Source organism: Silene latifolia, chromosome Y (genome assembly GCF_048544455.1).
Source record: "Silene latifolia isolate original U9 population chromosome Y, ASM4854445v1, whole genome shotgun sequence".
Classification (NCBI taxonomy): domain Eukaryota; kingdom Viridiplantae; phylum Streptophyta; class Magnoliopsida; order Caryophyllales; family Caryophyllaceae; genus Silene; species Silene latifolia.
This window is the reverse complement of record NC_133538.1, coordinates 131804453-131813516: the sequence shown is the minus strand read 5'-3', so window position 1 is coordinate 131813516 and position 9064 is coordinate 131804453. Positions and strand designations below refer to the sequence as shown.

Sequence of the window (9064 nt, the reverse complement as noted above, 5' to 3'; positions counted from 1 at the left end):
TGTCTTTCATTTAATTATGCATAGCTAATTCCTTTACGCTAGGATTTAGGGGATCCGTGGTTCTATGACATAATATGTTAGGGTTTTAGGTCTAGTTTTTTTACTCGTAGTATCTAATAGCGGTTTGATTGATTAAGTGCATGTAATTAGTTGACCATCTTGTTAAACCTTGACCTGGATCGAGAGATTGGAAAAGGCGAAGACTTGCTATGAACAATAGAATATTCTAACTAGGGTGAGAGCTACATTAGAGTTCTAGGGAGAATAGTGGACCGAGAGGACCTGTTCTGTACCCTTCAGACCGTTTATTGCAAACTGTTGACTCTACCTTAGATCGTTGTACGCCGCGGTGAACCGACCGTCCTAGCTATTTGTCTCTTATTTGAATTCGTTTATAATTTACTTTCTTTTGTTTGCTACCATGGTTATTAGACAAACCCATCTCAAAAACCCCAACCTTGTGACTAAGACAGACTTGAATTGAAATTTAGATTTGCAAACAAACTCCCTGTGGATACGATCCCGACTTCCTGGCTGCATTAGTTAAGGCCAGTTGGTTTATTTTTGGTAGGTATACGATTAGCCTGTCAAATTTTGGCGCCGTTGCCGAGGAGATGGTGTTATTTTATTTGCTTTTAATCTAGTTTGTCTTTATTCTTAGGGATCTTTAGTTCCTTGAGACCGTTCTAATGATTTTCATCCAGTTTCCATAGGGTGAAGATGAGAACTTCCACAATTACATGCATAGATGGAATGATTGGATTTGTTCTCATAACTACGAAGGTAAACTGTCACAGCTTACTGAGTGCCTTACAATCATAAGAGGTATGAACAGACAAACCCAAGCTTATATTGACTCCATAAGTAAGGGAGATTATGGTGGTAAGAATATTGAAGATGTCCTTTGTTTCTTTGAATGGCTATCTCTTGAATGCATGAAACCCACTTTTTCATTTCAGTCAGACATGGATAAGGGAGTGGGTGAGACCATAGAACCCGTTTTTCGATTTGTTTTATTTTTAGTTTGTCTCTTGTCTCAAGGAACCTGTGTTCCTTGAGACCATATCTAACCTTTCAGTGCTAGTTTTGTTTATGCTCAAGTTTTTCAGGTCTGAACTCATGTCATTTGACCCAGAACCAGAAAGGACCCTCCGTGCTAGACGAAACTTCTTGAAGGAGATATATTAAGCAGAAGACTTGAGTACGCTTGATTCAGCTTACGCTGCATTTATTGCAGAAAATCAGTCTTTAGAGGAAGACACATCTACTTCTGCTCCTACTACAATCATGCCGACTTTAGCGAGTCACTCTGAGCCTACCCTTGCTTCTCTTCCCAAGGGATTAAAGCTCCCCACTACGGATACGGGTACTTTCGAAATTCGTCCATCTTACATTAATCTGGTGGAGCGAAAATTATTTGGAGGGGGAGCTGGTGAGGACCCAGCTAAACACATGGAGAAGTTTGTTAATTACTGCGGCTCCGTTCCTTTGACTGCGGGGGTGACTCAGGAGCAAGTCAACCAGACACTTTTCCCTTTTTCCCTACGAGATGATGCAGCGGAGTGGCTGCGTGACTTGGATATGGAAGCTCATGGTGTCACAGACTGGAATTCATTAGCTCTTGCCTTCTACAAGTGATACTTCCCACCCCAGAAGACTAATGCTCTTAGAAGCTAGATTACGAGCTTTAAACAAGGTCCTGATGAGGACTTTAATGAGGCATGGGTTCGTTTCAAATGACTAGTTCGATCTGTTCCACATCATGGGTTCCAGATCTGGTTCCTTTGCAATCATATCTACAATGGGTTGTATAACGACCATAGGGCCTTACTTAATTAAGCTGCTAATGGGAGATTCCAGGGCAACACCAATGATGCCAATGCCTAGAAAATAATTGATCAGATAGCTACTCACACAGCTGAGTATGGTAATCCAAGGGGTAGCAAAAGAGGAGGTGGTTCGGATAGTGCAATTGTAACTCAATTAGAGGCTCTAACTGCCCAGATTGCCGAAACAAAGGCAGCCCAGTCCTTGGGAAATCGGCATAGAGTTAATGCTTTAGTTCAACAGGAGGTCCCTTGTGAGTGATGTGGTACATAGGGTCATGTTGCAGCTGGATGTTTGAGTACTTTAGAACAGGTTCATGCTTATCAATCTTTCAAGCAAGGTACTTTGTACTCTAATTTCTTTGCTGAGAGAAATCTGAGTGGTTTCCATCCTACTCCTCCGCCGGCCAATCCTTACATAATCCCTCGGAATCGTGGTAATCAACCACAAGGGAATTATAATAGGCCGCCTCAATAGCAGTTTCAACAGTTGCAGCCTCCTCTTCAGTCTTCGAGCAGTGATATGTCAGTTATTAAAGCTGTGTTGCAACAGCAAATGGTTGCTTCACAAAAGCAGGAAGCTCTAATTGCTCTGTTATTGGCCCACAATAAATTCTTGGACACTCAAATTACCGAGTTATCGAGATACAAGTAGGCAGCTAGGTGCATTGCCGTCTAAACCTGATAAGCCTCATGAGACTGTTAATGCGATAAATCTGCGAAGTGGTCTTGCATATGATGGACCAGATATGCCCCGGGTGAATAATGAGGTTATTATTAAGGATCTGGATGTTGATGCGGAAGATGAATGTGTTGATGAAACTGCTAGTATTGCTGAAAAAAGTCGATTAACAGAAATATTTGGTCAATCGACTAAAACTTCTGATATGGGAAATGTGGAAATCGAAAAAAGTCGATCGACTGCCCATAGTGTTCGATCGACTGGTTCTCTTAGTCGATCAACTGATCCAACTGGTCGATCGACTAATTTGCTAGACGGAGTTGGTGATCCGTCGTCTATTGCTATTGAAACCTCTTCTATTGCTGATAAGGCGTCCATTACGGATGGAGGGAAGAGTAAAGCTGTTGAGCCATCTATTGCGAATAAGCTTCCATTTCCAGTGCGACAGCTAAATACAAAGATTGAGCAGCAATTCTAGAAGTTTTTAAAGGTCTTGAAGGATTTGAAAGTAACGGTACCTTTCACTAAACTTGTTACACAAATTCCCTCATATGCTAATTTTATGAAAGAGATTCTATCTCGTAAGAGGAATTTTGATGAGGCAGAGACTATTGCTTTTACTGCGGAGTGTAGTGCACTCCTACAAAATAAGTCTCCACCTAAATTGTCCGACCCAGATAGTTTTTCCATCTCCTGTTTTATAGGCACCCATATTATTGATAATGCTTTGTGTGACTTGGGTGCCAGCATCAGTGTCTTACCATTGTCTTTAGCTCAAAAGATAGGTTTGACTGAGTTTAGATGCAAAAATATGACTGTCCAAATGGCAGACCGTTCCTTGTTGCGTGCTTTAGGGATCCTAGAAGATGTTCATGTGCGGGTAGGGAAGTTCTTTATACTCGTCGATTTTGTTGTGTTGGACATTCCTGAGGATACCCATACCCCTATTATCTTAGGGAGACCATTCTTGCACACTGCTGGTGCAATTATTGACGTAGGAGCAAGGACTCTAACATTTAAAGTGGGGGGGTGAGAAGCTGGCCTACACCCAATCTAGTGTCCGTAGGGCACCTATGCAAGTTGTACCTTGCCATGTGGTAGTTGATAGTCCCACAGTTGAGTCCTGTTTTGCTATTACTGTGACATCTCTGCCCCATGCTGGGAGCAAGATGGAGGACCGTGCTTTTGTATCTCTTTCTACAGGACATGACAGGTTGAGCTGCAAGGATTCGGGAGGTTGACTTGGTAAATTGGGCGCGTTTTCTGACGCCGGTGATGCTGATTATGGTGATCAGACAGAAGATCCCTTATCGCGTGCAAAGTGTTGCGAGGAAGCCTATGCTGTGAGATAATCTTCTATTTTCAAAGCCAAGTTTGAGTGGTGGCCCAAGGTGAAGAATGCTGAAGGGTCTTCATTTAATCAGCGGCCAAGCTGTACGCCGTCTGATTGTTGATGACTTATGAAGTAAGGTCAAGCGAGACCTCAAAAACCAGCGCTGATCGGGAAGCAACCCGGATGGAATAAGCTTTCTTTAAGCAAGTGACCTTTTTTGTTTTATTTTATCGTTTGATTTATTTGAGTTGTAATTAGGACCGTTTGCTACTAAGACAAGTGGGACACGTGCTTTGGTTTTTGCTGGGAGATATGTGCTTTATTTTCAGGTGCACCGGTAAAGAGGCGAGTCATCTTGGCAAACTATGCATGAAAGACGGGTTTGTGCTGCGTATAGAGCAGAAAAAAGTCGACCGACTGGTTGTTTTATTCGATCGACTGGTTGTCTTGGTCGAAATCAGCACGTTATTTAAGGAGATGATGATCCCAATTTTGCTGTGGGTGATGATTAGTGGCAGCTGGCCACGACTTCCCTTGTTTTTGTCTGGTTTGGGAAGGTCATTTAATTGTAAGTTCCCTTTGCTTCTACTTTCCTTTATTTGTTTTCATCTCGTTTCTCATATCCCCCTTTCCCTTTATATTTTGCACTGCTACTGGTATTTGCTGAACACAATGAGGGCATTGTGTGATTTGGTTTGGGGAGGGTATGCATCTGTCTGTTTGCATCCATCTGCATTTTTACTATATTTCTTTTTGCATGTTTATTGCATTTTCGTATGCATTGTTTTTCCTTTCCACTATAAGAAACTCAAAAAGCTCAAAAAAAAAATTGAAAAATTTGAAAAAAATTACAAAAACATGTTCTTCTTTTGCATATTAGGTCGAGTCGGAACGGTTAGATAACAATGATGAAATTGCTTATGTGCTTTATTTTTAGCCCAAGCCTTGCTTTGCAAATCTTGTACGGTCGTTGCATAATCTACAAGTTTGTGATCAACTTTTCTGAACGAATAAACTTGACTTAATATCGGCAAACTACTCAAAATTTTTGAGGTATAGAGCTTATTAAACTGATGACATTCATGATCAGTTTTATGCTAGGATGAGAGTAGTACTCCTTATGAGACATGTAACATCATGTAATATCAATTTGCATAAACATGTTTTTGTATCTTAGTACCTGTATACATTCGGGTTAGTGGCGGTGTCACATGTGGAGAGGTATCCTTTTTCTTCTTATTTTACCCCTGAGCCTCACATAGCCATATTGACTTGTTTTGGCCCAATTGCTAACCACAATCCTATATAGCCTACCTGTCAAGCCAGTACGGTTAATATTTTTGGGTATGTGTGTATCTGTCGATCGTGGCGAATCTTTTTGTTGTGAAGGGTCTGAAAAGAAGGAAATAGAAGAATGATAAAAGAAAGAAGTTGGAAAAAAAAAAGGAAAAAAAAAACGTGAAAAGGAAAAAAAAAAGAGAATAATAGAAAATCAAGTTGACAAAGAAGATGGTTTACTCCTATGCACATGTTCCATATTATCTGAGGAGTAATTTGTTTTGGTGTGTGAGTTTATGCCAGATTTGGCATCGTTTTATCTTATATGGTTGGGTTGTTGAACGGGATTTGTTTGCTATTGGTTGCGTTTTGGTACTAGCTTGGCTCTTACCTCCACTTTTGCAAAAATGTTTTGCCCCTTCTTACCTAATTCCCTCACTTCACCATATTTGTAAGTCCTCGTCATGTAATTTGGTCCTGTTTGGTTGGAATGTATATGTACGGTCGGTAGAGATGACCATCATGTTAGACTGCATGCATGTTCTTATAGGTTGCAGTTAGATGAGTGACATATTTCATTCTATCTTACATTATATACTTACCATGTTCTTTAACGAGTGGTGAGCGACCCATGAGAGTCCGATATATATGAGTCTTCCAAGGTTGAAGGTTCAGTAAGTTGTTTCATACGTATAAATCGTTTGCAGTCGATTATGCACTTTTGTTTGGCTACGTGCATTAAATTGGTTTGGGCGTATGAAGCATAGTTAGCTCTGAGCTTGCTTACCGTTCCATTAGTTGTTTTTGTCCTTAGTCTTTGCTTGCTTGGGGACAAGCAAGGGTTTGGTTTGGGGAGTTTGATGCGTGCCTATTTCATACATTTACTTTACTCATTTGCACGCATTTCTATGCTTATTTAGTAGTGGCTAGCTACTATTCTCCCATGAATCGACTACTTTGGGTTATTTTGTATTTCTTGCAGATATGGACCCGAAAGCAGGATTAAACAAGCCAAAACCCGTCCCCGGAGTTGCATTATGGATACTAGTAAAGTTAGGCTCGGGAATGATCATCTTGGAATGCGTGAAGACGAAAGGAATCATGATTAAGTGATGATTGACACTGCTGTTCACCCAGAAAAAGTCGATCGAATGGACAAAGTGGTCGATCGACTGCTTTTGCTTAGAGAATTAGTCGATCGACTAGAATTTTGGTCGATCGACTATTTTCGTACCAGGCCGTGTTTGCTTAACTTTTTATTTCGGCCCATTAGTCGTTTAATTAATAATTATCAGCTAATTCTATATAAACACAAGCTGAGAACTTTATTAGGGCATATTTCACTTTGGCATAAACTAGTTTACATGTTACTTTGCTCCTTCGATTTGAGATCTAAACTGGTAATCTTTCTCTTCTTATTTCGGTAATTTCAATTGTTCTTCATTCCTTATTTTCATTATCGTCTTTTTATTATTCTTATTCGCTCCGCTTTATGCTAGTTTACCTATTTAGTTCCGCTAGTATTTAAGGGATCTGCGGTTCTATGACATAATATTTTAGGGTTTTAGGTCAAGCTGTTTACTCCATCTGAATTGTTAGTCGTAGCATCTAATAGCGGTTTGATTGATTAAGTGCCCGTAATTAGTTAACCATCTTGTTAAACCTTGACCTGGATCGAGAGATTGGAAAAGGCGAAGACTTGCTATGAACAATAGAATATTCTAACTAGGGTGAGAGCTACATTAGATTTCTATGGCGAATAGTGGACCGAGAGGACCTGTTCAGTACCCTTCAGACCGTTTATTGCTGACCGTTGACTCTACCTTAGATCGTTGTAGACCGCGGTGAACCGACCGTCTGAGCTATTTCTCTCTTATTTAAATTCGTTTATAATTTGCTTTCTTTTGTTTGCTACCTTGGTTATTAGACAAACCCATCTCAAAACCCCCAACCTTGTGACTAAGACAGACTTGAATTGACATTTAGATTTGTAAACAGCCTCCCTGTGGATACGATCCCGACTTTCTTGATGCATTAGTTTAGGCCAATTGGTTTATTTTTGGTAGGTATACGATTAGCCTGTCAATTATCATTTACTCCATCAACCCCACCTGCCCGTCACTTTCCCCTACCCCCCTCATCCCTTTCCATTTTTTAGCAAAACCCAGCAAAACAACACTCACCTTCCTTCCCTCTCCTCCGATCAATTCTCAATCATTCCCACAACAATGGCGGCCAAAACCCTTATTCGCACCGGAACATCCTTCGCAACTCGGCTTTTCAACTCACCAAACCCTAATTTCGACATCAAAGCTCTTTCTTTCACCTTCACTCACTAATTCTTCCCTATTTCACTTCTTCCCTAATTCCACCCAAATCGACGCCATTTCATGCAACACCTTGTCTTCCTTACTTTTTCCACTACCCGATGTAACGGAGGTTGAGGATAACGCATTGGAGATTGTGAAGAATTTTTACCTTTTTGGTCATCCTTATCTTGATTTCCTAATACAAGAAGATGCAAGTTTGGACAACCCAGGGCAGTTTTGCGACGGAATTGTGTTCATTGAAGGTAAAACAGGTAATGGTGATAGGTTACTTGACATTATGTCAAGATTTCGTGTTTATATGTTGTGGTTTGTTACTAGTAGTGTTAAAGTGTGAATCTTTGCATCTTTTTCTTGGACTGTTTTTGAATGATTGAATGAGACGGAATACTACGAGATTTCCAGCTATAATTGCAGAGATTACATGACTTATAGTACTTGGCAGTGTATATGTATGAATTACATTATTTATATGAATTAATTCTGTCCTGCTTGTGCTTAGAAATTCGTCTTAAATTTTTTTTGCAATGCACTGTTTTGATCAGCCTAACTGAGGGCGGTTTGGAAAGGAAAAGAATGAACTTGCTGGAGTTTGTAAAGTGTTAATTTTTGGTCTTGTTCTTGTCTTAAACATGTCTTAAATGGACTCGGTATGGGTGTCGTTTTCAGCAGGTATTTGTGTTGTTTTTTGGACTATTTTGGGCATGAAATTATGGTGTTTATATGGACTGTTTTGGGACGAGAATAGGGTGTGTGTGGGTTCTGTTCTTGGGCATGAAATTATGCTATTTTGGGACTGTTTTAAGACCGAAATTGGGACTATTTTTGAGTCAGCTTTGCAGGTACTTCGGGGCTATTTTGGGTAGTCATAATGAAGGGTTGTGTGGTCTATTTGGACAGTAAAAAATGATGGTCGTGTGGGCTGTTGTTGCATAGTTTGGGTGTCTTTGTTTGGTTGGTGGTTTGAGATAACTTGTTTGCATCCATCTTGAGTGTATATCCTAGAATAATTTGGGTCATTTGTGTAGTAACTTCCATCTCGAAATGATGTGTGTAATGGACTGTGTTTGGGCGGGGTTTTATGCGTTTTATTCTTCTATATTGGGCAGGAAACGTGGATTGTTTGACATGGTTGTGGGGCCGCGACAAGGGCTGTCCACGGCCTGTTCTTAGGCTGCTCATGGCTGCCCTGTTTGGGCGGTTGTTTAGGTGGTGGTAGGAGCTGTTTATGGTTGGATGGTGGCTGTTTTAGAGTGGTAACCGTGGCTGGTTTGGGCAAGAGTAGGGACTATTGTGGGGAGTGCAGGGGGACATGGTTGGGCAGCAGCCTGCCTGACTAGGTAGTGGCCTGGCTGGGCACGGTTGTGGCCTGGCAGTGGGGCCAAGGCTGGCTGGATGCAGCCTTGGTCCCGGATAGTTTTGAGTCGTGTATAGGGCTGTCCAATTGACACCTTTGAGTCGTGTTTGGGTGCTGTCCAAAGGGTCTTTGAGTCGTGCTTAAGGATTGTCTTGACATAAGTTGGTTTATTTGAATTATTTTAATTTCCGTCTCGTGTTTCATATAACGTAATCCGTTAATATAGTTCATTTATATATTTTTCTCACAGAATAATAACCG

The 9064-nt window shown here is 40.8% G+C and overlaps 1 non-coding gene across 1 annotated transcript; it reads right to left on the bottom strand.

Annotated features, from left to right (window-relative positions):
- Window positions 1-1662: 1662 nt before the first annotated feature.
- Window positions 1663-1769, bottom strand: LOC141635930 (small nucleolar RNA R71). The gene has a single exon (XR_012540583.1). It is a non-coding gene; the product is annotated as a small nucleolar RNA R71 (small nucleolar RNA).
- Between the last annotated feature and the right edge of the window lie 7295 nt (window positions 1770-9064).